Source organism: Mesocricetus auratus, unplaced genomic scaffold (genome assembly GCF_017639785.1).
Source record: "Mesocricetus auratus isolate SY011 unplaced genomic scaffold, BCM_Maur_2.0 Super-Scaffold_2245, whole genome shotgun sequence".
Lineage (NCBI taxonomy): Eukaryota > Metazoa > Chordata > Mammalia > Rodentia > Cricetidae > Mesocricetus > Mesocricetus auratus.
The window spans coordinates 22,737,518-22,763,634 of NW_024429180.1; the positions used below are offsets into that span (position 1 = coordinate 22,737,518).

The 26,117-nt window shown below is 39.4% G+C and overlaps 1 protein-coding gene across 5 annotated transcripts in view; it reads left to right on the forward strand.

The window, feature by feature from the left end:
* Positions 1-535: 535 nt before the first annotated feature.
* Klf12 (Kruppel like factor 12) overlaps positions 536-26,117 on the forward strand; it is a 402,663-nt gene continuing 377,081 nt past the window's right edge. For 2 of the 5 annotated variants that reach the window (XM_040752477.1, XM_040752575.1), the window contains exon 1: positions 536-868. The gene's annotated coding sequence lies outside the window, so the exon portion shown is untranslated. Of the gene's footprint in view, positions 869-898; positions 1,138-26,117 lie in introns of those variants that run through there. The other 3 variants (XM_040752624.1, XM_040752661.1, XM_040752534.1) reach the window with 2 other exon arrangements.

Here is a 26,117-nt window from a genome sequence, read left to right on the forward strand (position 1 = left end):
GTCCTCGCGGGCTGGCCTCTTTAATCGTCTCCTAATTCTTTCCCCAAGACTGCCTAGGCGCGTGGTGACACAAAAGAGGGGGACTTGGTGGCCGCTCGGCAGGAGTCTGGCCCCGGAGAGTTGCCATCAGGGGGGTTCCTCTCTCCGCGACCCCTAGAATTCCACCCAGGTTGCGGCTACAGGAGTGCCAGGGGCCATGTGTGGGTTATTTAGGGTGCCGCAGAGAGGTGGTGCAGGTGACAGGGTGGCGCGGCGAAGGCCCAGGGCCAGGGGCGGGGGTAGGGGTGGGGCGGGGTGGTGGCTCCGCGGACCCACCCCCTGCCGCTGGCCAGGCTGGCAAGGAGAGGGCTGGGCAGTGGGTGTTGCGTTCTACCTCTGCGATCGGGGAGGGGTTAGTTTCCCACAGGGGATTTCAACCATCACACTCTGAGCCCGCCTCCTAATCCTCCGGCGGAGCGGCTCGGGGCCCCATTTTATGGCAATAAAGCGACTTAGCGCCTGCTGAGCGAGCCCCTCCCCGCCGCCGCCCCCGCCCTCAGCCCCACCCCGGGGCTCGCCCGCAGCGGCGGGGCTTTGTTTCTGGGGAGGAGGACCCTGAGCTCTTTTGTTTGGGGGTTTTCTGTTTTCACCCCCCCACACCCCACACACACCCCAGCCTCGCCCTACCCCGCCCCAACCCCCGCGCCTCTCCGATTTCCTGAGCTGCGGGCTGCAAAGGGAGGAGAAGCGGCTTCTTGCAACCCCCTCGGCTGGGCCCCGGGGTAATTCGATGCGGGCCTGGCGAGGCTCCCCACGTTAGACCTGGGCTCGCGTCTCGGCAGCCTCCACCCACCGGCCCACCCTACATTTAGCGCATCATGTGATCTGGGTAAGTCATTTGCAAGTACAACAGTTCCCTGGGTTGCCCCCCATTCATTTCCTGAGAACTGCAGAGAGCCGCTGAGAGGCTCTGCTTGTGCGTGTGAGTGTGCGCGGGTGACGCCGTGTGTGTATGTGTGTGTGCGTGTGTGTGCGAGTGTGTGTGTGTGCGAGTGTGTGTGCGCGCGCGCGTGTGAGAGAGAAAGGGCGAGAGAGAGAGAGGGGGACTCTGTGTGAGGGAAAGAAAACAATTTCTCCTGCTCTGCAGCTTCTGTTCAGGTCTGTGCCGATTCCGTTTTTTTTTTATCAAAATAAACAACCCCCTCCTTTTTGTGCCATCCCAAATCAGATCGTATTCTCTTAACGTGTTTTATTTTCCTTCTGTCATCTGCTCAAGTTAAATCATTTTGGTTGGTCTGTGTTCTTAAATGGGGGAAAAGTGTTGGGAAGCAGGAGGGGGCCGGGGAAGGGCGATGCTATTGCCGAGCCAGGAGCGGCAGTCGGATTCGCGGAGAAGAAAGAGGGAGGTTACTTGTCCCACTCCCTAAACATTTTAAAAAGAACTTAGCAAGTAACGCGAATTAAGCAAATGCTTTGCTCCCCCGACTGGAATTGTTGGTTGCAGGGTTTGCCTGACAGTTGCCAAGGATGAGAAATAAATCCCCAGGGCCGAACGGGGGGGGGGGTTGTGGAAGTAGTTGGACCCCAGCAATGGATGGGCTGGATGAATAGCCCCACCAGGGCTGTGCGGCCAGTGTCTGAGCACTGGAGTGTGGAGGGGAAGGGGTTAAGGAGGAGATAACATTGCTGGCATGAATAGTGGTCCTGGCGCTACATTCATTATTGTCTCTGGTCAAAATGATGTGGAACTGTCACTTGCTACCGTGCCTGGTCCATGGGAGTAGCCAGGGGCTGGCCTGTGGCTGTTATTTTCAATTCCGAAGGACCTGGCTGGAGTTGACAAGGGACAACTTTGTAAGGCTACCTGGGCCAAGAAGCTGGTGGAGCTGGCCTAGGAGCCACTTCTCGCCTTAGACTTGACCTCAGCAACATTAGTTGGTGTTCACGTTAGATGCTCTCCTGCCGAGAGAATCAGTCTTGCTTTTGTTGGGTAGAGAACTGCCTCTCAGAACTTTGCAAACTTTTATCTTTGGGGGAAAGGGTGGGGTGTACTCAACAGTTTTGTTTCTCCGTGCGTCTGAAGCAAAAGCCTGGAAAAAAGTACCAATTCCTTTGTTAGATATCCTGTAGCTTCCCAGCCCCCCTCCCCTGCGCTTCTAGTTTTGCATACTTTACTGGTAATTGCCCTAATTCAGCTGATAAAAGCTGACTTTGTTGAGTTAAATAGTATTAGTACAACGGAATGTGTAATCTGGATAAACAGTTTCTGTGTTTAGCATTGTCAGCTCTCTTATAACCGTACAGATGGCTTAGGTCTCTGTTCTGTATGGATTGTTTTAAATAATTCTACTGGCTAATAGAATACTCCACCGAGAACTGTGATATGTTAACTTGGCGTGAATATTCTGTTTCCCTGCTACACGGGAGAGACAGGCAGAGGATCTATTTACATTTGGTGCCTGTGCATCTAGTTGCTTCTTAGACATCTGCCAATCAAATACACGTCATTCTGCAAATCCACCTCGAAGCCTTCATGCCCCTTTCTTAGTGGAGGAGAGAGTTGTTTGGATAAGTAAACGCTTTCACAGACGTTTGGTGGCTTTTAGCAAGCAGCAGCTTCTGATGTGAATAGGAATGGTCACTTTGATGAGAAAATAAACCGTCATCCAAGACATGCTTTTAAGACTGGCATTTAATTACCACAGGGGGACTCCTCCTCCCTTAGAAAAAAAAACCCAGCCTACCAGTAGGTCCTCATTTGAATGTTGGTTACATTAAAAAAAAAAAAAGAAAGAAAAAGAAAAACAGGTAGAGATTGGTTATGTAAAGAGTTTATTTTTAGGCTTGAGAAAATTTAACTGTAGAATCTCGTTAGAAATAGGATGTTTGAAACAGACATTTCAATTGCCTAAGTCACGTCTCTATCGATGCTGCCTGCCTGGTCAGTCTTGACACTAGGCAGCTCTCATTTAAGTTTGGGAGACAGCAATTTGAGCACTTAAAAATTGGCAAAAACATTTCTCATGCACTTAGAAAAAAGGATTATTATGCTAATTCAGTTAATATGAAATATCCTTAAACCAGCACAATTAACATATTTTCATATGAAAATTCAATAATTTATGAGCTGCATCTATTTAGCTAATATAACTGTGCCAGGGTAAATAAAACATTCTTGAGGATTTCTCTTGATTACTGAAGTCTGATTTCAGTTATTTGTCTAGCATTTAGGCATATTTCAAAGAAACTTTGGTCAGTTCAACTTTATTGGTGAATTTTTTTATGCCTTTTTATTGGATGAAAATCATTGTCTCCCACTAGCAAGTCCTTTTCAAGAAACCATGTCGTCTGGGAGGAAATGGTCCTGGGATAGCAGTTGAGACCTTGACCTTAGAGACTCCGGGCTGCTTGTTTACTCCAGCTGCTGCCTCTGTGTGTTCCAAAAGCAAAGGTAGCGAGGGCAAGCACCCTTTCTCCTAGGGTGCCTGATGGTCCGGTCCTCAAGAGTCTGCACACAACCTAGAAATTTTCTTTTGGCTCTTTGTGAAGGGGAAACACATTTTCAAAGTCTCTGTGAGTCAGATGTTACGCCGTGAAGCAGTTTGTTAGCAACAGAGTGAAGTCACTCACTTTAAACCTGGTGTATTTTATCTTAGCAAAGGTGATTTAAGTGCTGAGGCCTCCAGGCCTGCACTGAGAGCATTCCAAATGGGAAGTGTTGGCTACTTTGTTGTGAGGAACCTTGTCCTGGGAGGTGGTACTTTAAAACAGCTGACAATGTAAAATTGTCCTAGGCATCTTTTCCAATAACTACAAAATAAAAAGTACTGACTCTCATATTGATAAAAATTAAATAACATTAAAACAATTCTATAAAATTGGGAGGTAGGATGATTTGTTTGCTTATAGTTAGGAGAGTCATTCTTAAGGGTTTGGGGTTCATAAACGTAGGTGAAGCTTGCATATATTAATGCAAAGTAATCGCATAAAAGTAGTAATGGCACAAACACTATTATGATACTATTAGTAGCAGTATGATTTTTTAGCTAATGTGCTAGCATGTTGATTAACAAACATGAGCTAAGAATGTCCAAATTAATACCAGTGCTGTCGTTTTGTTTGGGAAGTAACCATTTTTATAAGTTCTGAAATGGACTGTAGCTTCTGTCTGTGGCGTTTACATTTTTAAATCAGTACAATGGCAGACTGGAAGTACCTGTAGTTTTACCTCATTTTTTTTTTAATGTAACCCTGGCAGACCTTTAACTCATCTGTAACTGCCCTTGAACTCCTGGTCCTCCTGGCTTCACCTTCTTGGTACAGGACAGGAGTGGGCCGCACACCTAGCTTGTTTTACTAAAAGAAAAGAAAACGAAACAAAACAAAAAAGAACAGAACTTTTTTTCCTTTTTCAGCTTGTGAGTTAGGCACAGCCTTTGGTTTTAAATGTGTATAAAATGTAAGGGTAAAAATATTGAAATTAAATCCTTGGCCACACCCTCTAACCACACAGCCATAACTCATCTACCACACCCTCTCCATTGCCAGATGCAGAATGGAAGCTGACAGATGGGCCTTGCCCTGTGCCTGGAAGGTCAGCTGCCTGTGGCTCTGTCAGGCCTGCTTGGGTTCTAACTCTGTGTGACTTCAATCCACCCAAATTCTTTCTTGGGGGCCCACACAAACCACACGCAGTCTGGAGTCAGCTACTGAGTGCCTGTGGTAGACACACGCTCTGGATTAAATGATCGCTTTCTCTATATGCTCTCAGTAATTAGGTTACAAAAGGATTTCTTGGTTTGGAGTGTTTATTGTCACAAAGTGGCTACTTGAGTAATTATACCACCCTATAAAATTTGCTTTGGTCTGGCAGCAGTGGAAGAGTCGTGCTCTAATATGGTCTTTCTTCCTTTTAGCCCCTTAAAGCCTTTTGTTTTTTAACATCTGTTACAAATATTTTCAGACATGCACACTTATTTGTTTTGATATTTTTAGAAGAGCTTTTATATTTCCACAATTTCATATATGTATGCAATCCATCTTTTTCACAACTTCATACATATATACAATGTGTCTTGATTATTTGTCCACACCAGCTCTCTCTTCCTTCTCCCCATGGACACCCCCAACACACCTCTTTCTATGTTCATGTCCTCTCTCTCTCTCTCTCTCTCTCTCTCTCTCTCTCTCTCTCTCTGTGTGTGCGTGTGTGTATGTGTGTGATATTCTTACTAGTTCTACATGCAGCTGTGTTGACTGATCTGGTTGGCTTGATCTTGTACATGTCTTCTGCAGGTAAGCATAGCTGCAATGAATTTTTTAGTGAAACAGCGATGTCATGTCCAGATGATTCCATTCTGTATCACTTTTTTTTTAACCTTCTTTCCACCCTCTCTTCCATAGTATTCCATGCCATGGGTGTTGTGGGTGGGCAGGTTGTGATGTAGGTATTGCAGTTAGTGCTAAACAGAAATCATTTATTCAACTGGTCCAAACAGTATTGATGTCTAGATGTCAGGATATTAAGAGAGTAACAGGGAGCTGATGTGGTAGCCCTGCTACGTGAAAACTGAGAGAACAAACATTTAGAGTGTTTGGAGTCACTTTTGTTCCCCACTGTAGGGGAAGATTACTGCCTACTGACTGTGACACAATTTATGCCCAAGGAACAACAGTTACTATCATTTTCAGAGTATGTAGCTTCTCCCATTTTTCGTGGTGATACAAATGTATATATTACATATGTATAAAGTTACCTATGCATATATCTAATATTTATGTTTAGGCATGTGTTTTCATATTCTCTGCCTGCACTGGTATCTTATCCTCTCACACTATGGATATTATGGCCAATAATTATAGCAGAATGTGACCACACACAGGGGAAATATTCAGTGACTTTGTTTAATCAGGTTCTACATTGAGTAAAAAGCTATTCTCACAATAAGATTAACAAGCTAATTCATAAGAGAATACAAAGTAATTCATAAGAAAACATAAAACCCATCCTTTCTCAAAGAAAACAAGATAAATTACTGTAAATCTGTGTATGTGCTTTTGCCCGGAGACAATCTGGATAGGTAATTGTAAAACACGGAAATAAAAGCAAAGCACTCATTTTTGTATCAGGTGCCCACTAAGAGCAAGCACCTTGGAAAGAGAGAAAATTTAGAAGCAGACATATCTCCATTTGAGTCTGTTTTTCTTGTTTATTGACTCAAGGTGACCTTGGTCAATTTTTTGAACTGAGGTGAGGGTTAGATAAGGTATTGTGGATGAAAGTCACTCTGGAGAACTGTAAGGCATTGGAGTTATGGCCAATTTGACTGATGACTACTCTGGACCTTGACACTCTCCTCCCCGTTAAAGAAAAGAGATGGACATTCCAGTTTCTCAGATCCAGCCAGAAAGTGGCACAGGAGGAGGAGGAGTTTCCAAGGGTGAGTAGAAAATCTGCTGACTTTCAAAGGTCATGGATTCCATCCCTTCCTATCCCTACCAGAGATTTGCTGTGTGACCTTGCAAAAGTTAAGTCTTAAAAAGAAGTCTGTATGGAACTGATATGAAAGTAACCAGCTGTTAGCATGTATGTAATGTAGGTGACCTATTGGTGAGCTTTTTAAAACAAAAATACAGGAAACACATTTGAATGAACATTTAGAGAAAAGTGAGTGACAATAATGATTATTTGTAGAATGAATGCCTGGCAGCAGAGGAGATGCCTTTGTTTGCAAAGTGGCTATGGTACAAGCATGAGGACCTGAGTTCAGATCCCGGCACTGTCGATCCATTAACACCAGGGATAAAGGGGAGGAGATGATGGATATTTGGAACATACTGGCAGCCAGTCTAGCCAATCAATGAACTCTTGGTTCAGTGAGAGACCCCGTCTTACAAAACAAAACAGCAACAAAAACAACAAAACAAGACACACGCACAAAAATCACCCATTCACAAATACACACAAATTGTAAAAATAAAATTAAAAAAGGAAATCTTTAGAATTTTTTAAGGAGTTTCCTGAAGATTCTATTAGTCAACCTGTTTAGAGAAAAATATAATTCTGGTTTGTGATTCATTGTAGAATGGAGAACAGAACTGTATATCTTCACCTGTTCTAGTGATTAAGCTGTGTCTCATACATGGCTTAGAACACACAGTGAAGGGAAATTGGGTAGCAGTGGAGTGGTGGTTGGAAACTTATCGAACGTTTTACTTGTAGTCACATTTTTTCACCATGTATGTTTCATTAAACATACAAACGAGAGTATGAAGACCACTGACTGACTTTTCTGCCCAGCTACATGTCATCAATTTAAGGAAACAAGAACAAAGTGGATTTGCAATCTGTCCAAACACCTAAATCTTAGGAGCCCAGAGAAGCAGCCCCAAATGACCTCAAAGTCTAACTAATTTGACTCTTTCCTATTTGGGTGAAAATCATAGCTGTGAGCATCACTATCTTGTTCTGCAGGATTCTGTTTTAGTTACAAACTGCTGCTTTAGAATTTACTGAATTCCAGTCTGTGTTCTCTGGTCCTGCATATGGGATGTCTGTTGCTTGTTTGCTTTGTTTTCTTCCAGTAACAAGCACCTTGAGAGGAGAAAGAGTATACTCCGTGTGAATACTCTCCTGACCTCTCACATAGAGCCTAAAATGATGACTACCATGTTAATACTGGAACACTCATTGAGAGAAATGATTCAAGGGTAGTCCCTGTGTCTTCCATACCATAGCCTATTCAGTAGGCTAACGTTCCTGCGGTAGCCTTTTCCCTCCTAACCCATCCATTCCTCTCCAGCTGCAAGCATTTTGCTCCATCAGCTAGTCAGTCCTCTGTTGACTGCATTTTCCTGAACTTAAGGAAAAAACCTTATTGCTAAAAGAAGCCCTGTATTATACTAGGATCAAACAAACAGGATAGGATGCAAAACATCAGACTACCTAGTTTGTAGCCGTTGAATCAGAGAAGTTATTCTTTTTTATTTGTTTGTTTGTTTTGTTTTTCAAGACGGTTTCTCTGTATTACTTTGGAGCCTATCCTGGAACTCGCTCTGAAGACCAGGCTGGCCTCTAACTCATAGAGATCCACCTGCCTCTGCCTCTGCCTCCCAAGTGTTGGGATTAAAGGAGTGTGCCACCAACACCTGGCCGAGAAGTTATTCTTTCCTGTCAGTTTATCTACCTGTAAAAACCCCAATCAAAGTATCTCAACAGAGTGGGCTTGAGGATCAAAATACACAGAAAGCATCCAGTGGGAAATTTACTCCTGCTTAGTGTTCAGTGTGTATTGGTGTCTCTTTTACAGGTGAGTATTAAATGGTCTGGGCAGTTTAGCTTGACACACTGGAAAGGAGGGAACCTCCATTGAGAAAATGCCTCCATAAGATCCAGCTGTAAGGTTTTTTCTTAGTTAGTGATTGATCAGGAGGATCCAGACTCTTTTGTATGGTGCTATTTGAATTTTATAGGAAAATGGGCTATGTAGGCTATGAGGAGCTAGCCTCCTCCATGGTCTCTGCATCAGCTCCTGGCTCCAGGATCCTGCCCTGCTTGAGTTCCTTTCCTTGTTTCCTTCAATGATGGACTACAATGTGGCAGTGTAAGCAAAAAAAAAAAAAAAAACCCTTTCCTTCCCAAATTGCTTTGGGTCATGGTGTATCACTATTAGAAAATTAAAGGCACCCCCTGTTCACAGTTCATCCACTACAATGCACAGGTTAGGCACAAGGCTTTACATATGTCAGCTTATGTAATTGTTCTTTTGGCAAACAGAGACTAGTTGCACATGGTGTTATGAAAGGTTGATTCTCAAGCAATCAGCCCATGACTGGATATGCGGTGCCACTATAAAGTGTCCTTTGGCTTACTAATATTTAATAGATATATTTTCCAGCTGTTTTGGGATGGCGTTCTTTCACCAAATAACACCCCCTCTTCCACTGACTTTGCCACTTCAGACAATAGACACAAACATGATTTTAAAACTTTTATTTTAACAAAATAAATGGAAAAGGGAAGAGTAAAGTTGCTGCCTCTAGTTATAAGCAATGGGGGGGCTTGTTATTTTCATATGCTCTGGGGACAGCATCATTACATTAAGAGAGGGCTACATCTTTATTGAGTGGGAATAATAGAAGTTAACTGATGAATGTGGAAAAGACTAAAGTTACAGAACATAAAATATTTTTGCATTTTAATTATTCTACTTAGCAGAATGTGTAAATTATGGGCTTTGTAATTTTCCTGTTGTGCAGAATAATAGATCATTAAAATTTAAATTTGCTCCCTGGACTTCTACATATTTGAGGGTTCTTTTTAAAATTTTGATTCTGAAACAGAAATTTCTTCCTTTAGTGAACAAATAATCATCTGTGTTTTTGCCATGTATCATGTTTGTTCTATATCAAATGGCATATAGCAGATATGGGCTATTGTATTATATTACTTCTAGTTTGCTATGGATATTGCACAATGATTTCTATCTTACTCTAGATTTGATATCATGAGCTCCATTTCCAGCCTGAAATGGTTTGGTTTTGCCTCTATTACAAAACCCAGTGGTCCTGACTTCTGGGCACTCGACATACTGATGTTGAACTTGATGCTGTCCCCAGCTCAGCACAGCCTGCTACAACTCAAAGCTCTTGGCCTCAAACAGTCCTCCTGCTGCTCTTGTCTTTCAAGGAGCTGGAACTAAGTTCTATACTATGATTGTGTTTTGTGGAGTTGTTAGCAAATTATGATCAGAGTTAAGCAATGTGTTTATAGTCAATATCCAGTTAGCTATGGATTGGAGATTTGAACCTGAAAAAGGCCTCTGAACTTTGCTCTAGGTACTCTTGGCTCCAACAAGCCCTTGATGTGACATTCCAGAACTAGTCTCATACTGTAGGGCAGTAACAGTAATATTGCACATATAAATACTCTTTACAGAATGTGTTGTTTTATCAGCCATAGATCACTTTGGTTGACCACCTTTACTCCAGCATTTTCTCCAACAGAGAAGGCAGTGGTTTGCTGATACACACACTAAAACAAATCACAAGGCCTATCCCACAACAGTTACTTTAGAAGGAAGCATCTGCAGGACACTCCACTATAGTGATAATAGTAGAGCAATAAATTTTGGCTAATGTCCATTCTGCTAGTAGATAAGACCATTAAAGCTGGAGGGATAGTAAAAACAACAAAACATTATTTTTGTAAGAAATGCTACAATCCTCATTTGACCTCCACTTTCTTTAAGTTCCCTTGTATATGTAAGTACGCAGCATAATGAGTTTGATATTATCACTTATGAGCTGAGAATCTGGCTGGGGAAGTAAAGCTTATATAGAAGATTACAGAAGAAAACGTGTGAGGTGCTGTAAGTTGCTTGAATGAAGTACACAGGAAGAAAATTGTTTCTTGATGAAAAATCAAAGATTGCAGAATTTTTGGAGGTGTGTATTGAAACTCATTTATAGAAAGAGTTTGTTTATTTACTTATTTTTAAATTAAAATTGCATTTGTTAAGGTATGTGTTTTGAGTGTTTGTGTGTTGGGAGGCACGTGCCAGAGGCAACTCTGAACACTTGAAGGTCAGAGGACTACTTGGGGCATTGGCTTTCTCCTTCTACTGTGTGGGTCCTGAGGATCAATCCCAGGCCATCAGCTTGCTGGCCAGTGCCTTTACCCAGTGGGCTAACTCACTAACCCACGTTTATTTATTTAATTTTTTCATAGAAAAAGTAAATATGCACATGATGACTGCAACCCAAAAATTTATTTGGCAGTCGTGGTGCTTTCTCTCCTATCTTTTAGAACTGACGGCTTTGTTGTGTTTTGGCAAAAGTCTTTGCTTTGTAGTCTCACCAGAAATGTTTCTATTCCAAAATTAGAATTTCCTAGCGTGGACTTGGCCAGTAGGATATATACTGTCCTAATGAGTTTAGGGAAGTCTTATTTGAGCTGTGAAAACAAACCAAAATTGATGATGACTGATAAAATTTAAAAACTGTACTTTATCCAAACCTATCTCCTTTATGAAATTCTATTCTACTTAAGGCATTGGACATATACACTTTTAAAAAAATACTAGGACTTTTATCCATGACAAATACTTTACAAATGTAGGAATAAAAATTCTTTTTAAGGGTAGGAACGATAGAAGGAAAGACTTACTAACAAAAATTATAGGGAGTTGCAATCATTGCAATGGATCAAGTACTACTGGAAAGAGTATTTGGAAAAAGGCCACTTTCTGTGAAGATACATCGCCTCTTCTGCTTAAGAGTAAATACAGAAAGCTCACATAACCATCATTTATTTCGCCTTGAGACAGTATACCATGAGATAAATAAACTTTCAATGGTCCTCTGCACAGCCTCAATGGGCTTTGTGTTGTAGGCTGAGCGCTGCAGAGGATGGGATAGTTAGTGTGGAATACTACATAATGCTAAATGTCTAAGCTGAAGACACGATGACAAGATTGTATTTAGGCAGTCTGGAAAGTAAGAGGGTTGAGAATACTTAAACATGGGTTACTACAAAATGCTTAGTGCCTGGGGGTTTACCGGAACAGTTTGAGTTTGGTCTTGATAGTCTTGTAGGGTAGAAAGGAAACATGGTATCCATTTTACTGATGCAGCTATTAAAAGAAGAGATGGTAACATAAACCAGAAGGTGACAAAGCCAGAACTGGAACCATGATTACCAACACAGTAAGAGTAATTTTAATGAAGGGCTTTTCTTTTTAATTTTTTATTTCATTCCAACACTATCTTCTTTACATTTCCTTTGCCTCAAGAAGCCAGACATTTGAAAGACCATCTTGCACAAAAGATGTCTCACCATCTACTGTGTGATGCATGGGATATGTTCCATCAAGTTGAGATAAAGTCTTATGTAGTCAGATTTTTCTTTGGGCTGGCAACTCACAAAAAATGACATGAAGACTTATTATTAACCACGTGAGCTCAGCCAATAGCTTAGGTTTATTTCTCACTAGCTTTTATGATTTAAATTAACCTATTATTTTAAATCTACATTCTTTTATGTGACTTGGTTACCTTTACTCTGTATTGCCTATCCTGCTTCCTTTCCATATGGCTGGGGACTCCTCTTTCCTTCTTTACAGCGCTCCCTCAGTCTGGAAGTCACTGCTGTATCTCCTGTCAAGATATTGGCTGTGTAGCTTTCTATAAAACCAATCACAGTGACATATATTCACATAGTGTAAAGGAATATTCCACAACATTTCTCCCTTTTTGTCTAAATTTAAAAGAAAGATTTTAACTCTACCAATGCAAAACTATAAACTTGCCCAAATAGCTAGCTTTTGCCATAAAGAATGCAAACTCCATATGGAGGTTCTTAAGTGCCCATCATTCTTTTTTGAAGTAAATTAGTGATGCCAGGAGCAGGCATGTCTGACTGCAATGAAAAGCCTTATGCTATTAAAACAATTTAAATGTCATATTCTGTGACTAAAATATATCTCTGTATGATTTTGAAAACATACTTATCATGACTACATGTTTGTTATAGGTGACTAACTGCATTTCTTGATTACCCTATATAGTTAATAAAAATAGCTTTCAAAAACTAGAAACTTACATTACATTTTAAAATGAGTTGCATAGGTACAATACCTTAAACCATAGTAGAAACATATATAACGAAAGTTGTAGCAAAAATAAATTCAATTTTGTGTCAATATACAGAAGTACATGCCAATGTAAAATATTTGAGATTAGTGGTTGTTTGAAAGTAGACAATCTACCTTTTCTATCCCATCCTTTCTATACTGTGTCCCCTTTTGTTCCTTCATAAAGAGATCCCTGAATCTAATCTCCTTCATTTAACTTTTTTCCTGACGATAGCCAATGATAAATTTTAACCAACCCCCCTAAATGATGACAAACATCCATAATCCACTGAATATCCAAAAATACCAACTCCACCTCTTGGGAATATGGGCATTGCATTCTAGAGAATGTTTCCTCTTGTCTGGGGGTGCTGGCATCCTTAGGAGACCCTGAGGAAATCAAGATAATGGTCACGTTCTGGGACAGCTAGTTGTTGTCTAGTCTCAGTACAATCTGAAAATGTAGGGCTTATCTGAAGTCTTCCTGGATGATCTCAGCCAGCAGACTTAAAGCTGTTCTAAATGTAGAACTCTGAGGAAACTACAATAGAGCTACTCTGAGTGGCTGGATCACCTGGGCCACCTGATTTCACTGGTGTCTAGTCCCTTTGCTCTGAAAACACAAATTTTCAATGGTAGTATACATACCTGCATTAACACAAGTATGGACTGTATGATTTTTTGTTTTATACTTAATTAGGTAAAATATACATCTCCCATCTTGTAATTTTTCTAGGTTTATTTCTTTATGTTTGTAGCCAGGATTTTCAGATCTCCCCCAATCAAACCTGGCTCTCTTTAACCTTGAAGAAATCTGTGGCATTTCACTTTCTGTGGAAACAAAAACAAAACCTTTTCCCCAAAGAAATACATTTTTTGACTTCTATTTTAAAGTTAAGACATTTCTAAAGCATCCTGGCTGTTTAATTCAGCATTCCCTTCCACAATCTGTCTGTCAGCAGGTGTCATTCTCTGTTCATTAGTATCCAAAAATTCAAAGCCAACATGGTACCTTATAGGGTCCAGACTCTGTGTTTTCCATTTTTGTGTGGCTTATCCTCTTTACATTATTTTATTCTCTCTTTAAAGGCTTTATTTTATTATTAATAAACTATTTTTTCTATGAGTGTCTACACCCATTTTCTTTTCTTTTTTAAGCCTACATACATTTTAAAACATATTGTGCCTTCTTAGAGGTTTTATGTGTCTGGACCTGGCTTTCCTAAATGTTTCCAGCTTAGCACATGACACTGGCGCATAGCGCTGGTGGCTGGTTCCTCTGAGCCTACCTAAGAGACCAGGAAGCAGCATTTAATTCCATGTTCCCAACTATGATTTTAAGCTTTCTCAGGGTGTATGTGGATATATGTGGCCAGATATTAGGTGCCATGTATAGACAGAATTTTCTTTGGATTGCTGTTCAGAGAAATGACACGGAGAATTATTTTTAATTATAAAAGCTTGGCCTCAGTTTATGGTTGTTTCTAACAAGTTCTTATAAGTTAATCCATATATTTTTAAATCTACATTCTTTCATGTGGCTCAGTTACTTTACTCTGTATTGCCCATCCTGCTTCTTCTCCATTTGGCTGGTAATTCTGCTTTTGTTCTTCCCAGATTTCTCTCTTTCCATAAGTCCTTGTTATACCTCCTGCCTAAATATTGGCTGTTTAGCTTTTATTAAATCAATCACAGTGACATATTTTCACATAGAGTAAAGTAATATTCTACAGCAGTCTTATTCCCTTCTGAAATGCATCTTAAGGAAACTCCATCTAGGAAAGTGGGAGAGCAATCTGAGGTGACCTGATGGGGAGTGTTTAGGTAGAGGCATCTGTCCTCTGGAGGAGGGGAGGGAGGCACCTCATCATTGCCCCTCACCTGGGCTACTGCCAGGTGCTGACACTATGAAGGTCCCTAGAACATGAGCTTCACCTTAAGGATGGATGATCTGGAGAACAGCTGTGTAGCTAGGTTCACAGAAATGGCCAAGTTAGCACAATCTGACGCAGATTGCCTTATTTCTTCAGATCACCAGTGCTCCTAAAATGTATCCCAGATATTTTGAGTTTAGTCTTTGAGCCTCTTAAAAGTACTTTTCCTTCTTATCAAGTTTTTTGTTTCAAGCCTGCTGTATATGTTTGTTGTCAGTGTGTATGCTGCAATCTAAACAGACTCTTTCTAACCCACACCCTGATGGTTTCACAGATCTCGAAATGAGAGTTTATTGTTCTAGGACTGCTACTTCAAAGGCACACAACTTGAGATCCACAGAAAGTTGCTCTGTTTCATAGAAACCCATCTTCATGGGGAGTATTAGAACTTACATATATGTCTTTCTCACAAAGGGGGTGTGTCTTTAGGGCTGGAGAGATGGTTCAGCAATTACGAATGTTTTCAACTCCTGCAGAGAATCATGGCATGCCATGTGGCTTATGACTGCTCATAACTTTAGCTTCAGGAGATCCAGCGCCCTCTTCTGGCTTCTTCAGGTACCTGTGTGCATACACACACACACACACACACACACACACACACACATACACATACACACACACACACACACTTACCACATACTGAAAAATATCTGTACATGGATGGAGACTTTACAGTACAGTTTTTTTAGTCACCTTCTGTTTCACTTAGTGTCCTTTCTGTCTCTTCCCATCAGTAGTATTTCTTTGTCTATAAGTCAGGCCACAAGAACATTATGTATCCCTCCATCATTTCCTTTATGTCTGTAGCTGTTGATAACATGTGCAAGTACAAGGTGGTTTTGGTCACTGCTTATAACAAAATAATTTTTTTGTAACTCTGTCATATTTTTTTTTCATTCTGTACTACCTAAGGGAAATCTTTTAATGCAGCTGCTACAAACTAACTCATTAAAAACACCATGGTGTGGTGCTTAGTGTGAGATTTGTCCACTTTCACCTCTGTTATTCATTTACTAATTGGCAACATTTTGTATCTAGTTCTTTCCATGAAAGCCAATGTTGAAATGTCTTTAGAGTTTTGCCCTCATAGCTCTACTGGATAGATTCCCAGGGAAAGTGTCTAGCTTTTTTTTTTTCCTGTTGCTGTGATAGACTACGCCTGCAAAAGCAACCTAAGGGGAAAATAGTTTCTTTTGGCTCACAGTTGTAGGCTACAGTTCATCATAGTAAAAAGTGGGGGAGCTGGTCACATCCTATCCGCAATTAGAAAGGAGTGGGAGATGAGTTAGGCTTACCTCCTTCTCCACAGTGCAGTATCACAGCTTAGGGAATGGAGCTACCCACAGTGAGTGACACTTCCTACCTCAAGTAACCCAATCAAGATAATCCTCAACCCTCCTTGGATGTGCCCAGAGGCAACTCCCTAAATGACTGTTATGGCATTGCTTGAAAAGAATCTAAGAGTTCCCATCTTCCCAGCACTACAGGCAAGTACCTCTGCCTTGAAACTTTTTTTAGTGAAAGTGGACTTTCTTCCTTTCTAGTAGTTGTATAGGGTAGTTGTATAGGGGTATGTGCTTTAAAATGCAGTTACCATTTCCCGATGGATAGTGTAGGCAATTTGGGATTAGCCTAAGAATTGATTTTCATATGCTTTGTCCATTTTTTTCCTTCCCACTATGTTTCCTTTTGTGGAAATTTGTTGTATATCTGTTTGATATTTCCATTGCAAATAATTTTTCAAAAAATAATCATTTCTCTCCTATTTTGTTAATAAATCATTTAATATTTCCATGTGAATCATTTCTGTCTTTGCCTGGCACCCTGTTCATCTCAGGGTTTTCTCCATTGGTGAAATAGATATGTCATCTATATCTAGATTTTCTACAACTATTTGTGTGTGCCCTTTGAACTTGTATGTGATATACAAGCAGGAGTCTGTTTTCTTTTCTACGGGTCTATTTTTATGTCAGGTGCAAAGCTGCACTGTTGTGTCATCAGTTCTGAAATTCAGTGTCCTTTCCCTAGAGCACCTAAATTCCACATCTGTCATGTCATATGCTCTCATTTACTCTCTTGTGCAGGCATTCTTCCATAAATAATTTTCTTAGCTCTTCTCACAGATGTACTTAATGTATAAAGATTATTTGGCTCTTCTTTTCTCCTCCCTGAGACAAGAAATCCTCCAAACCAACCAATCCAGAGAAACCCACCCATTGTGATTAAAAATATATTTAATGGTATATAACCTGAGATAGTGAACACTTTAATGTTATTTATACTGCGTTATATTATCCTGATTCACAAATGCTAAGGTTCTCTGTTTGCTTATGTTTTATTTTTTTTAGATTTAAGAATTATTTTAAGATATTACTTGTGATAGTGATTTCTTCTTTAATCATTTCTCCTTTATTTCTAAAACCGTTATAGGTTTTTGGTTTTTGTTTTTACTAATTGTTACATATTAATATATAGTTTTCCTTTTCAGTTGGTTCACTTGCTGAATTACTTCTAGCTTTCTATCTGCTAGGTTTTGGAATATACTTTTTGTCAAATTGATACGCTTTTACATTAAAATATGGGAAAATTCATCAATGAATCCATCTGGAGCTTAATTTTTTAATTTAAAATTATATATTTGATACTGAGAGGTAAGGTGGTTCAGCAGCTGCTCTTGTAGAGGACCCAAGTTCCTGTCCCAGAATCCATGACAGCTGCTCTCAGTCATCTGTAACACTGAACCCTTGGGATCCAACCCCCTCTCCTGGCCTCTGTGTTCACCTGTACTCACATACACATACCCACACACATTTGTGTATATGTATGAGTGTGCATGATTTATATACCGACAATATTAAACTATAATTTCAGTTTGTAAAATCAACAGAACACTTTAAACTATGAATTCAATTTGTACAGTTGATAGACATTGTTTCTTGGGTGAGTCTTCCTAGCTTGCGGCTTAGAAGGTAATAACTTTTCCATTTACACTATAGAAGATATTGCTACATGTCCATACCTCCTTACTTTTAATGTTTTTAGGACTAGCAATGATCCCCATCTCTTTGCATCTGTCTCTCTTTTTGTCACTGTTACTTATACTAGCGTCTAATGAGTTTTCTTTTTTCCCCCCTCCTCTTGATTAATCTTGCTAAAGTTAGTTGGTTTTACTGGAATTGTGAAATGACCAAACTTTGGCTTCATTTATTTTTTTAATATTGTTTTCTATTTTGATTACATTGATGATTTTTTCTTATTTTCTTTCTTCTGTCCTTATAGTTTCTTAAAATGAATAAGAGTGCTGTTTTGAGAATTTGTATGATCGTATAATGTGAAAAATGCTACTTTGAACATGGGTATTTTAATATTTCATTCAGTATATCTGCTAATTTACATAGTGATTTCATCTGAGATTCTGGATTATGATTCAATATTCAGATATTTGAGTATGCTTCATGATAGCTTTCTGCTGTTGATTTGATTTTTCACTGGTTTCCTTAATATTTTTTTAAAGAAATTACACTCCATATAGCTATAATCCTTTAAAACTTTTCCTGAGATTTGTTTGTGGGTCACAATGTGGTCTATTTTGGTAAATATTGCACATACAATAAAAATCTATCAACTGTCTAGTGCTTATGTGTGTGTGTTAGTCACTCTGGTTAGACTGTGTTCTCTGCTCTGTGGTGTTGCTGATATTGTCACCTTTCTGCTTTGAGTTGTTAGAAAGGAGGGTTGAAGTGTTGTGATTTTGGAGGAATTCTCTTTTAAATCGCATCAGTCTTTGCTTTATGCATTTCAAAGCTGTTGTATATGCATAGAAATAGAATTATTACATCCTTGAAAAACTGACCTCTTTGTAATCATGTGGTATAATTCTTTTCTTTGTTGAGAACTCTACTATAGGTTGTTACATGTAAGAACCTACCTTTTACAGTTAGATCCTTTAACATTCTTTTGTTGATTCTAGGGATTGAACCCAGACCCTCAAGGTATGCTAAGCAAGCACTCTATCATTGAGCTACTTTCCCAACACATTAATCTACTGTGTTTGATATGGACGGCTTAAGCCATTGTGTTTAGTGAAATTTTTACGTGATTAATTTTAGAATTCTTACCTGGCACTTGTTTTCTGTGTGTCTCCTGTTTTCCTCTTGTTTCAGCTTTTCTTGCCTTCTTCAGCTTAAGGGTTTTGTTTGCTTGTTTATTTGAGTTTGTTCAATTTTGCCACCTCCAGTGGACTATTGGAGATCTTATTCTCACATCTAAACATTTAACTATTTAGTAGTTACCCTAGAGTTTATAATATATATCACCAGCGTCTCTATTTATTTCTTCTTATGCGATATTAGAATCTTATAATAGGATGCTTCCATTTTTCAGTGCTGTTTTCTTCACATACTTTACTTATATATTATAAGCTACAGGGGCTGGAGTGGTGGTTCAATAAGTGACATGCTTTCTAGGCAAGCATGAAGAAATGAGTCCGATTCCTAACATGCTTGTAAAAATCCAAGTATGGTGGCACATGCCTGTGATTCTAGCCTTGGGGTGCAAGGGCAGCTGGATTCTGTACCTTGAGGTCAAGCTAGTCTTACTTAGTGGCTGAATTCCAACTTTGGCAACACACCTCAAATCAAAAAATAAGATGAGCAATGGAAGAACACCTGATATGAACCTCTGGCCCCAAGTACCTATGCACCTGCACACAGAAATGCTCACATGCACACATGTACACATGCACACAAAGTGAATAAACTACCTAAAGTACTGATTTGCTTTTTTCTTTAACAATAAAGAGAGTAAGCATCAGAGCCATGGAGATATTGAATATAATCCTGTCTCTTTGCTTTTCTAAACAATGACTTTTCTAATGAGTTATCTATTTCTTTAATTTTTCTTAGTTATATTAAGGTGATAATACACATATTTCCTATGTGATTCTCATCTATCTAGAAGACAAACTAGACCTTGCTGTACAACCATGTCTGGAGGCATCCCTTCATATTTTATTTGATCCAGCACCACAGCCCATGACAAAAGTGTTGACTCCAACAGTGTGGATTTTGCGTACTCACTTAACCTCTCTGTTCGCACTCTCATAGGCATATTCGGAGGTAGGTCTCCCATTTGATTTTAAATCACGTCAAGTTGGCAATTATGGTGAACTGTCACAGGCCTCCTTGCTCATGAGTGTCTTACATGGCCCAATGTATGCTTCTCTGCTTCTGTTTGGACACACATTTCCGTCTAACTCTTAACCACTGAGTGAGCACTCTGAGCCTGTTTTCCTTTCTTCTTCTCTTTTAAACTATGAGATATTCTGGAGCCCTTTTGACTCCTTTAATTTCTCTGTATTTGTGTCGATTCATTTTTTATGACATTTTTATCTCTTTTTGTACGTCTGCAAAGATCATTCTGTATATACCTAGGTAATCTATTTTTGATGTGACTATTTACATAATGGCTTATTTCCTATTGCTTCCTTTTCTCGTACGTCCTTTGCTGAGGTGCCAACGCTACTCTGATTCACTTGTTATTTATTTAGAGTGATTCAGTATTTATATTAGGAAAACCTGTCTAGTATAATTATAACTGGATCCTTGCTTATCCCTAAGCGGTCTCAAATATTTCTCAGATCAGTGAGTTGTACTTAGGTTTGATTTCCTTTTCCACCTAGATCACTCTAAAACAGTGGTGTTCAACCTTCCTAGTATTGTAGCCCTTTAGGATATTAATATAGCTCCTCATGTTGTGGTGATGCTGCCCCAACACACACCATAAAATTATTTTTGCTGCTACTTCATAACTGTAATTTCACTAGTGCTATGAATCATAATGTAAATCTCTGATAGGCAGGATATCTAATATGTGACCCCTGTGAAGAACTGCTCAACCTCCAAGGAGTCGTGACCCATAGGTTGAGAAACATTGCTCTAGAATGTTTCAGCATCTCCATAGCTCCTAACTTGTGACAATAAGTTTTATACTACTCCGTCTGTTTTCTTTGTATTATGTAGACACTCAGCCTTTCCTTTGCTGGCCTGTGCAATGACACTGCTGTGTGATCTGTCCAACCTCTTTTTACTCAAGGAAACCTAGAGGGTTATGGGAAATTTTTCATTTTGTTTCCTGAAAATGTGAGACAGTTTCTTGAAAATGATATACTTAATATTTGAAAACTTTCCCTGAAACAACGATTTCAGGAACAACTGAAGGAAACCTGTTCTAGCGGGGACAATACAAAGGGAAAAAGAAATGGTTCAATGGTAGCCTTGAACAGCTAAACCACTGGACTAACGGACCTCAAGAGAAATGAACCCCTATATAAAACCCCGGGGTTAAGTTGTATTTCATTTGTAGTTGATGCATTTTTAATGGCGGTATTGATCGCTTTTATTTAGAAAGACTCTTTTATTTGTTTATTTTTAATTACCTTGAGAATTTAGTTTTGCTGAGGAATAAATTTATGTATGTTTCTCATTAATGCTTGCTCCTTGGTGACTCTTTAAATATTCAGAAATTTGTCTTCAGATGAACAATTTTGTTTTTCTTGTGGTGGTACTCAGGGCCTTGCTCATGGCAGTAAGTGCTCTATGGCTCTGCCACATATCTAATAGAACAATTTATAAAATATTGTCTCTTGTCTCTTCCTCCGCCTTTTGTTTCTTCTTTTTGGCAGTACATTTCACCTTCTGGTGTCATCTTCCAGGTACTGTATCCTCCCCTTTCCTTTGCTTTTCTATTTTTCTTTTGTCTTCTTTTCCTTTCTTTTATTCATTCCTTCTTATTTTAAAAAGTCTATGCTGTAGCTTCACTTTGTTTTTAGGGTGTGTGTGTGTGTGTGTGTGTGTGTGTGTGTGTGAATGTGCACACATATGTGAATGTGCCTGTGCATATGTGTGTGTAAATATTTACTTGAGCATCAGCTATATTAATAAGCTTATCTTGATCAATCCTCTGCCTTATTCATTCTTCACCCTTTTCGGACATCTTGGAGTTTTTCCTGATAAAACTAATTTCAGTCATCATCTAATTTTATGCACAGACACATCACTATACCACTTTTGCAGATAAGGACTTTTAAAAGACCAACTAGGAGAAACCCACTTTATGGAACTGCCAGGTATGCATTTCAAAGCAAAGAATCCAACACTCATGAGTGTCCATTATGGAACTTTCAACTGTTCTTCCATTTCTTAGTTAGGATACAAATGAAGTCGTATATTGCATGGAACTGTCTTGTTTGCTTTCTATACCGTGTGTGCGTGCGTGCGTGCGTGTGTGCGTGTGTGTGTGTGTGTTGTGTGTGTGTGTGTTTCATGCGTACTGACTTCCAAGACCTTAACAATTTTGAGGAGCTCAATATTTATTTTTATAGGACATTTGTTCTTTTTTAGTTTCTCATGGTTAGACTGGATTGTGGAGTTTTAGAAGTCATGTTGTACAAAGGAAGTGTCTTTCTCAGTGATCCTTTCAGAGGTGTCAACACACCAGGTCCCTAACATGGTTTCCTCGAGGCACCTTTTGCGATTTTAACCTTGATGACTTTATTGAGTAGTACTTCCCAGGTTTGTTTATTCTCTCATTCTCCTACTGTCAGTCTGACCCACTTGATAGATGCTGGTTGGGGTTAGATAGTAACATATATAACATTTGGTATTCTATAGGCTTTTTTCTTCCAATTATCAACTTTAGAATATATGTTAGTGTGGACATGTCTGTGCTTATTTATGAATGGATTTGTCATCTCATATATAATTTATTTTATTACTGTTTTTCAAGTTTGGGCACATTCCTACTTGCATTTCACTCTTCTCTAGGCACACTGTGTATTTTTTCTGCCAGCCAATCAGCTGTTGTTGTCTCACAGGTCTCTGGTTCATTCCGTTGGATAATGATATTTAGAAGAGAGGATCTGGGTGGCAGTGTTCTTGCTGCCTACTACATTGGGTGCTGCTTTTATTGTTGAGTGCAGTTCCTCAAAATTAGCCAGTTCTCTTATTTCTTGTTTGTTTGTTTGTTTGTTTTTAGTAAGCTAATGAATAAAGGAAATACCAAGATTTCTCTTTGAAAGAAAAACCCACTTTGATTAGTTGTGTAGACTATTCATAAGTTAGCATGCATAATGAAAGTAGGAAATGTAGTGTTTTACTCTGCCTTGCAGATGCCTGCTGTTTTTTGTTTTTTGTTTTTTTTTGCCAGGTGTTGTTATCTTGGTGCCCTGCTATGGTTTGGAATGAGGCTTGTCTTTTTCTAAGTTTAATCTCTGAATGCATTGTGTTGCAAGTACTATTTTGTAATTTGATGAATATTTTAGTATTAAGAGTTCATTTGTTTCATAGTTGCTGTAAACTTTGAACAGAAGAAAATATTTCAGCTCTAATGATACTTTAACCAAGTTTAGAAATTGTGTCTGCATTTCTAACACTCAATGGTAATGATGATCTGAAGTAAAGTTCTTTGCGAAAGTCCTGGGATGACATTGTTTTCACCTCTGCAGAAGGCACAATCATAGTCATGGGGACCAGCTAATTCCCTTTGAAAGTGTACCGTGTGCAAAGGACTGTATTCTACTTACAACCATAAAATCTTGAGAAACAGGGCTGAACATTTGGCTAACTTTCCTAAGAGTGAGTTCCTTATAGTTTGACTTTCTACTACTCAAGTAGAAGCACACATACTGTAAAACATTCATGACCATGTATAAGGAATTTAAAGAGATAAAAAACCCACTCAGAATAAATCTTTACAAAATAACTGTGTGGACGAGAAAGTTCCTTTGTGAGCAAGAGCATATAACCCTAGACTTTCCCCTCTAGGATCAAGGAGTTAGTCTCCATTGGTCTGTTGTAGGGAATTGTTAGAGTTATTCATGCCTTCTGAAGGAAAATGCAGCAGAAGCTCTCTCTCTATGAATTAGTAGTTCTTTTTGAAACAAGATATTCAAAGGAATTAAAGTGGAGTTGTTTTTCAATCTTCCTTACATTTTGGTTTTTGTATGGAGGAAGTTTATTTAACTTAGACTCAAGATTAGAAATGATTACTGAATACTCACAAGACCTTTACAAAGATATGTCCATTCCTAATTTCATGAAACAAGCAAGTGTTGCCTTATTTTAGGAGGGGAGGAAACCTCTGTATATAATTAAGAATCTGGGAATGAGAATGTTCTGTATGTTTCAGTTCAGGAAAAGTTCAATATCAAACATCTTTTGAAAGTCAGAAGGTAAAAGCCATGGGTCAACAGAGGCACAATTTGAAGTGATGTGGTCATAGGCCATAGAGTGCCAAGGAGTGCCTATAGTCAGAAAAAGCTAACAGAGCTTTCAGAAGAAACATGGCCTTGCTAAAGTTCTCCAGAGATGGGATAGTTCCTGTTACTAGCCACCAAGACTGTGGGAGTGGTCTTGGGCAGCCAAAGGAGACTCATAAATCTACCACCGGGAAGAAGAAGGCATTCTGCTAGATGATGACTGTGCAGGGTGGAATATTTATTAGAAATTCTAATTTTGAAAAGTAATCAAAAGCATCATACCTGTATAATATTTTGTGTAGTACAATTTTGTGCATTGAAGGGTGGGTCAGCCCTGTTCATGTGGAAGATGAAGGAGGCACTGAGGAAGGTGTACTTGGTATACAGGGTTGAGTGAGGGTGAGGGTCTTGAAAAAAGAGGTTCAAGGTGGGAGACGTTATTCTCCATTCATCCTGTGGTAACATGAGTGACTGTCTACCCCAATTCCAGTGTTTTCACCTCCTGAGAGTAGATAGTTCTTGAAGACAGTTAACTGAATGATGACGTCTTAGACAAGTGTTTTAGTCCTACAGTGAATAACATTCGAGAAACTTTAAGTCTATCCACTTGTTCCTTGGTCTGTTTGATTCCTTCTGGCCACTTCAAGTACAGTATGACTCAGAGACCACAATGTTAAGCAAAAACAGCTCCATTTTCTGTGATGACATCAACAGACTGTTTCAGAGGTGCTACATGGTGGTGTTTTATGGTTTGCCACATAAAGATCCCACAGCATGTAATATGCACAGTTGTTTCTTAGAATCTTTGAGGAGTTGCATCTCCTTATATCTGCTTATATTTGTTCCGTCATCTACAGTTTCTTACGCTCAATAATACAATGTGGATTTTGCATGTTCATGGGATAATGGCAACAAAACTGTCTATACAGGTTGGCATCAATCTGTTAGCTCTAATCCAGGGTTAGATTTTAGGATATAGAGACCACAGATAGAGAGGGTCAACTGTTCTTTCTCTCTCTCTCCCTCCTCCTTCCCTCCTTCCCTTGCTCTCTCCTTCCCGCCTCCTCTCCCTCCCCTCCCTCCCTCCCTCTCTCTCTCTCTCTTTCTCTCTCTCTCTCTGGGCTAAAACTTCTCTGTTCTGTCCTATGATAACATATTAAATCAGGAATTGAGTGTGTTGCTGAAAAGAACAAGTGTTGCTCATAAATAATTTAAAATCTCACCCATGTATGACTGTATGATTGATTGGAGCTTATAGTTTTCTAGTTTTGAGTAGTGAACAAGTTAGAACTAGAAAATTGTTTAGGTCTTCAGAAAAAAGTCTTTGGCCTTTGGATCCAAGGGATTTTAGAAGGCATGTCTCAGAGTTCTAGTATGAAAGAGAAAGCAGGACTTCTACAGTCTTCTCCAGAGGATTTGTTGCTAGTTTGGTAACTCAGAGCACCTTAGAAAGACTCTCTTTTATTGCCACAAATGTTTTCTCTGTGAGTCGCATTTCATTGAGTATTTAGAAACACTTCAACAAAATTGGGTGAGTGGTTAATTGGATGTTTCCAGACCATCTTCAGAGAGCTTTGTTATTAGATTGTGTACTGGTTGGTTTTGTCCACTTGACATATATCTGGAGAGAGGGAATCTTAATTGAGAAAAGGCCTTCATAAGTCTGGCCTACTGGCAAATCTGCAGGGTATGGTCTTGGTTAATTATTGCTATGAGAAGGCCAACTTACTGTGGGTGGTGCCACCCCTGGACAGGTAACCGTGGCCTGTATAAGAAAGAAGGTCTAGTGAGCCACAAAAACAAACTGGAGAGCAGCACTTCTTCATGGCTTCTGCCTCAGTTCCTCTCTCTAGATTCTTCCCCTAATTTCCTGCAGTGATGGAGTATAACCTTTAAGTTTTAAGATGATAGGAACCCTTCTTCCCCAAGTTGCTTTTGGTCATGGCATTTTATCATAGAAACAGAAACCACACTGGGGTAGATTTTCTTGTCTTTCTTTGGATCCTGAAACCTCCAATAGCCTCCAGAGGATCATGGGCTATTTCACTTTAAAATAGATAGTGTGAGCAAGGGTATTTAGGATTCATTCACTGAGTGATAATAACATACACCGTTAGTCCAAGCAATCAAGGGTCAGAGGCATGTGCATCTCCATGAGTTCAAGTCCAGTCTGGTCTACAAAGTGAGTTCCAGGACAGCCAAGGCTACACAGAGGAAAACCTGTCTTGAAAAACCAAGCCAAAACAAACAAAAAACTTTTGAAAATGAGTTGGTGTATAGATCAGAAAAAGAGCTCTTTCATTTAATCTTTTA